The sequence below is a fragment of the Pseudorasbora parva genome, chromosome 1 (assembly GCF_024679245.1).
Source record: "Pseudorasbora parva isolate DD20220531a chromosome 1, ASM2467924v1, whole genome shotgun sequence".
Taxonomy (NCBI): Eukaryota; Metazoa; Chordata; class Actinopteri; order Cypriniformes; family Gobionidae; genus Pseudorasbora; species Pseudorasbora parva.
The window spans coordinates 20036034-20042033 of NC_090172.1; positions in this window are offsets into that span (position 1 = coordinate 20036034).

Sequence of the window (6000 nt, forward strand, 5' to 3'; positions counted from 1 at the left end):
ACTCACAAAAAGTATGTCAAAATGTCATAGCCTACTCTATGCCTTAAGTGAACTTTATACAGAAAATACGACGACTATCCGTGGGTCTTAAAGGGGCAGTAGCCTTCACTGCTTTCTGTTTAATGTCAAACAAAAGATAAAGACATCACTCACTGCTCCTGACTGAATAGCTTTTGTAAATTTAATAAGGATTATTTTTTAAATTTTAAACAGTTAAATGTGTGGTTATTTTACTTTTGATTACTTCATTCCATTTCTCTACCTAAAAACTAATGTTAGACCTACCTGAAAAGCATTGTTTATTTTATTCTCATCTTTGTTCAATAGTATTTATTTGTGCTGCTGCTACTATTTAAGTTATCTGTTCTTATTTTCTTTATTTTCATTTGACAGTAGTCCTTTTTCCCCTGAACATAGCAAATACCGAACTGTACTGAAACGTGAACCTAAAACTGTGATACAAAGCGAACTGTGAGCAGTCTGTACTGTTACACCTCTAGCGTAACTTATGTGAGGGGGTGCCACAGAATTTTGAAAAATTTCAAAGGGTAAAAAAATAAGTCGTTAGATTAGTCGACTAATCGAAAAAATAATCGTTAGATTAGTCGACAGAAAAAATAATCGTTAGTTGCAGCTCTACTGTGCATATCTATCAACCCAGCCAGGCAAGAAAAATTGCGTCTAGAGGAGCAGACACAATTGAAAAATGGTAAAACTTTTTTCCGTTGTGGCAAGCGAGGCAAGGGACTGTGAGAGCGGGCCGGTGGCGAGTGATAATGAGCGCCAGCTATGTGCCACACCGGTCTCGTCCCACGGCAGAGTATAAGCAGATGCGAAGACAGTGGAAGACGAGAGAGGACCAGGCCTGGATTCATGTTATGTTTTGTTTACGTTTTATTGTGTGTGTGCGGGCAGTCGTCCGTGAGGGACTACTTTCGTTTTGTTGATGGCTGATGGCCAATGGCTGGTTGTCTAAATGGTGTCTGCAAAATAACATAGGGTTCATAGACAATTGGAAAAGTTTTTGGGGCAGACCTGACCTGTTGAAGATAGACGGCATTCATCCCTCCTGGGCTGGTGTTGCTCTCCTCTCTAGTAATTGGGCACATAGTCTTAGAGCTAAACCTTGACTCACTGGGGCCCAGGTCAGGAAGCAGACAAACTGGCTAAACTGCTAGCTGTCTCACATCACCAGAGTCAGCTAAATCCCAGCACATAGAGACTCTTTCACCTAGATATTATCACATAGAGACTATGTCTGTTCCCCGAATTAGTAAATACAAAAAAACATAAACCATTCAACTGTAAAAATTTAATTGATGTCCAACAAATAAACAACTGATATCATACAGATTGATTAGACAATTGATAAAGCTTGGGTTGCTGAATATTCGATCCCTTTCGCCAAAAGCCCTTATTGTTAATGATAGGATTTTAGATCATAACGTAGATGTGCTGTGTTTGACAGAAACCTGGCTAAAACCTGATGATTACTTTACTTAAAATGTGTCCACCCCCCAAGATTATTGTTATAAACATGAGCCACATCTGAAAGGTAAAGGGGGAGGTGTTGCTGTAATTTTAAATAATATCTTCAGTATTACTCAGAAGTCTAGTTTCCAATATAATTCCTTTGATGTTTTGGTGCTTTATGTAACGTTGTGTAGTGTAAATGATAAATCCCGTTTGACATTTGGGTTGGCTACTGTATACAGGCCACCAGGGCACAATAAAGATTTTATCAAAGAATTTGCTGGTTTTCTATCAGAGTTAGTACTGGCTGCAGATAAAGTACTAATTGTTGGTGATTTTAATATCGATGTTGACAATGAAAAAGACGCATTAGTATTGGCATTTAGAGACAGTCTAAACTCTACTGGAGTTAGACAACACGTATCAGGACCCACTCATCACCGTAATCATACTTTAGATCTAATAATGTCACATGGAATAAATGTTGATACCATTGAAATTCTGCAGCAGAGCGATGACATCTCAGATCATTACATAATATCATGTATACTTAATTTACCTAAGGCTGCAAAGCCATCCCCTCGCTTCAAATATGTCAGGAACTGCTGTAACTAAAGATTGCTTTGTGCATAAGACCTCATCAGTTCCATCTCATCAACATTTCAGATATAGCCAAGAGGAACTTGATGTTGCAACAGAAACTATTGAATCTCTCTTTACTAGCACTTTAGACATAGTTGCTCCCCGGCGCTTAAAGAAGATTAAAGCAAATAATCCAATGCTGTGGTTCAACGAGCACACTCGGGCCCTTAAAATAGCAACCAGAAAAATGGAGCGCAGCTGGAAGAAAACAAAACTGGAGGTTTTTTTGCAATTTGTGGAAAGAGAGCATGATTGCATACAGAAAGGCCATACAAACTGCCAGATCTGCTTATTTCTCAACTCTTTTCGAAGAAAACAAACACAACCCTAGGTATTTATTCGATACAGTGGCTAAATTAGCAAAAAATAAAGCTTCAGCTTCTGACGTTTCTCATGATGTACACGAAGGACGTGAAATGATCACAGCAAAGGAAAAAAGTAGACAACTACAAAAGAAGACTCCCAATAACGTACAAGTACACCTATTTCTTTTAAATTTCTTTAAAAAGTTATCCTCCTGTTTTGCCTCCAAAACACTAAATTTATGTGTTGAGATTATGTTGTAATCCTCTGTTTAAAGAAGCAGAGGTAGTTCTTTTTGTTAATTTTTGTCTTTCAGAAAATTAACCCTCTGTGAGGAAAGACAAGTTCTGTTAGTTTTCAGTTTTTTTTATTTTGCACTGCATGAAAAAAGGTGTATCTGGACCCGTATACTCCTGTATACACTGCTGAAATTCGGAAGAATCCAGGAGTATACTGGCCGGATAGGTCAAATTGCATGGATCAGTATATATCCGTATACATCCGGAATGATACCAAATCGGATGTATGTTGTGGCCGTATACTTCCATGCTACAACCATTTGTTGCCATGGCAAGTAATCCCATCAGGTTTTTTCAGGAGACATTTTCACACCTCTGAGCAGCTTTGCCTCCCATCCCCTATTGGCCTTTCAACTCAAACTGGATTGGTTGTTCTTTTAAAACCACTCCCAAAACCCAAACTGCTATTGGAGGACAGGGCACATTGAAAACCCAGTAAAGTGATTTTATTGGTTATTTTTAAAACTTAGCCCGCCCAAGGCCTTATAGCTTAGTGATTTGATTGGTTATTATAGGTCAGCTATGCAGATACTGCTCATATATACATACACCATAAACCCCATCCCCCTCAAAGGAAAAATACACACAAAGAACAATTTAGGAAAAATATGGAATGTTTATTAAGGTACATAAAACATTACCAAGAGCATTATAAACAAGCATAAGAACAGAATGGGAAAACAAAAACAAGTGAACAATGTCTTTAAAAGGGATGAAAATGTAAAGAACAAAAAAAATAATAATAAAAAAAATAAGGGCATTTAAAAGGAACAAATAAACAATATAAATATAACTATATAAAATAAGTTAAAATGAAAGGGTAAAAAAGGCATGAAAAAAAATTAACACAACATATTTAAAAGTTGGTGATATAAAGAAATAAACAGTGTATCTAAAATGTAACATAAAATGAGACAATGCAAACATGTAAACATTACAAAATTAGAACCAGAATGTTAAAAAAAGGTTATATAAGATACATAAATGTTCTAAGTAAACAATAAAAATAAGTGAAGGAAAAAAATAAAAACTTCCAAAGAGCATTGTAAACATTTATTATAAAATGAATGGGGAAAAAAAGTGAGCAAATTCTATTTAAAGGACGGCGATGTAAAGGAATAAAAGAAAAAAAATGCATAATATATGTAAATGTTCTAAGTAAACAATATATACAAGTGGAAACATTTCCAAAGAGCATTGTAAAAATACATAAAAATGATGCACTGGTGATGTGACGTGTAGCGTGGGTCAGCCTCTAGTCTGGTTCGTAGCACTTGGCAGAGCGCAGACAACCGTAGTTCTGTTTGGTGGAGACCTCACCATCCACACTGGCCTTCCATCAACAACAGAATCATCTTTATCAGACATCTGCTCTATTGTTGCGTTCTCTCACAGGTCTCTTTCTGCGTTAGCTTGTACAACCCTGGACCTGGTCTCCAGCAACTGCAAAACATGACAGTAATTTAACCACTAAAACACAGACTGTGTTTACATGTGCATCAATAATGCAACCATGTATTCTAAGAGTAAGGTCTTAATCGCTGGAAGATGCTCACATGACATTGTGGTGTGGTTATGTGTTATCACATGTCTCTAAGAGAATGAGGAGGGGCTTGAGAGGGGGGAAGAGGAAGAAAAATAAAGAGAGTTGGTTGTGACGGAATGGGCTTGATCTCCTTTTGTTGAATAATGCGACATGGTGTCAGAAGTAAAACGAATATAGAAGTGCAACGGTGAAGAGGCAAGATAAAGAAGGGAAAAAAGGTCAGGAGCAGTTGAACGATCAGCATGAGTGAGGACGAAGCAGGTCCCGCTGCGGCAGCGGCGCATCAACAGGTTCAGCCGGGACCGAGTGTACCTCCGAGCGCCACCTTCACGATTCAGCCTCCGGAGCCTTTCAACTTCACAAAACCTCAAGAGTGGGAGAAGTGGATTCGGTGATTTGAAAGATTTCGACAGGCCAGTAATCTACATGTCAGCTCGCAGGCTAATCAGGTGAATACATTAATATACTGCATGGGAGACGAGGCAGACGATGTTTTGAGAGGACAGCCGTTATCTGAGGTGCAACGGCACGAGTACGAAACTGTTAAAGAGACATTCAACAAATTTTGTGTGCCCAAAAAGAACGTAATCTACGAACGCGCAAGATTTAATCTAAGGGTGCAGCAGCCAAATGAATCTGTTGATAACTTCATAACAGCCCTATATGCTCTGGCAGAAAACTGTAGCTATGGAGCCCTTCATGATGAACTGCTCAGAGATAGACTTGTAGTTGGTCTAAGAGACGGTACACTATCTGAGCGGATGCAGCTGGACAGAGACCTCACTCTTGAGAAAGCCATTAATATGGCACGTCAGTCAGAAGTCATAAAAAAACAACAGACTGACTTGAGAGGCGAAATAAAAAGTGGAGCGAAAATTGATGCTGTAGCAGCAAAAGCAAATAAAAAACAGCAAAACAGAGTCCATCAAAATTTAAAGCCAGCAGTTTTCACAAGCATGCATCAACCCCATCTCAGAACAAAAATGAGAAAAGACACTGTCAAAGATGCGGAAAAACGCCAGGTCATGGGAAATGGCAATGCCCGGCCAAAGATGTTTCATGCCACACGTGGAAAAAAAGGCCACTACAGCAAAGTATCTAAAACTGCCCAAAATGTGCATACCATTGATGCAGCAGAGTACAGCGAACCAACAGAGCCCTGGTTTTTAGGCACAGTGGAGGCGGGCCAGGATGCTTGGGCTGTGGAGCTGTTCATTAGACACCATAAAGTAAGATTTAAAATTGACACAGGTGCAGACGTCACAGTCATTCCAGAGTCTACATTCAGAGAGATAACTAAAGGGACATTCACTCTGGAAAACGCAGATAAGCCACTACTGGGGCCAGGTGGGACTCCACTCTCTGTAATGGGGATGTCCCAGGAGTCACTTAGTAAGGGTGAGCTCACGGTGCAAGAGAACGTGTATGTGGTTAAAGATCTGCACACAGCACTTCTCGGTCGGCCAGCAATTTTAAAGCTCAATTTGGTAGCTCGGCTCGACAGTGTGGATACAGACATGCTCAAAAGACTGTACCCAAAGGTATGTCAAGGCCTAGGTATGGTACACCAGCCCTACACAATTAAGCTTAAACCAAATGTGACGCCATTCTCACTGGCAACCCCTAGGAGAGTTCCACTTCCTTTGCTGGATAAAGTTAAGAAGGAATTAGAGTGCATGGAGCATTTGGGAGTCATAACAAAGGTTGAGGAGCCAACCGACTGGTGTTCAGGCATAG